The sequence below is a fragment of the Haliaeetus leucocephalus genome, unplaced genomic scaffold, assembly GCF_000737465.1.
Source record: "Haliaeetus leucocephalus isolate CR32 unplaced genomic scaffold, Haliaeetus_leucocephalus-4.0 Scaffold183, whole genome shotgun sequence".
In the NCBI taxonomy this organism is placed as follows: Eukaryota; Metazoa; Chordata; class Aves; order Accipitriformes; family Accipitridae; genus Haliaeetus; species Haliaeetus leucocephalus.
Genome location: NW_010972619.1, coordinates 399679 through 400311, shown reverse-complemented (window position 1 = coordinate 400311; position 633 = coordinate 399679).

Below are 633 nucleotides of genomic sequence, written 5' to 3'. Positions count from 1 at the left end.
GTGGCAGGCGGCTGCCTTTCCCCCCACGTCATTTTTTTTTTTTTTTTTTTTTTTTTTTTTTGATTAAACCGAAACCCACCCGCTGCCGCCCGTCCTTCCCGGCGCGGGTGGCGTCCGCTTTCTCTCCGAGTGGGCAACACGGGAGCGTCATGGCGCTCTGCACACAGGTGAGCGGGTGCCTGGCGCTGCCCAAAATGGCCAAAGGTGTCTTAGAAAAATTTCTTTGGGGGCTGGGGTCACCCTGGGCCATTCCCGACGGTGATGGCTCTGGTGGGTGAAGGGGGGGGGGGCGCGGCGGGAGGGTGGCCATCCCCGCAGGGTGGGACCCCTAGGTGGGGGTCAGGGTGTCCCCAAGCTGAGCACCGCTGTCCCTCCGGGTCCCGGCTCAGCGGGGGTGGCCTCAGGCAGGGATATGGCAGCGGGTGGTGGGGCAGCGGGGGGGTGATGCAGGGGGAGAGGTGACAGAGGACGGAGGTGATGGGGGGTGAGTGTGTGAGGGGTGACACAGGGGAGGTGATGCTGCGTGTGGGGGTGACTGCAGGGTGACTCTGTGTGTGGGTGTCTGAGGGCTGATAGGGGGAAGTGATGCTGGGGGGGCGTGACTGAGTGGGAGGTGACAGTGGGGGTGACGGG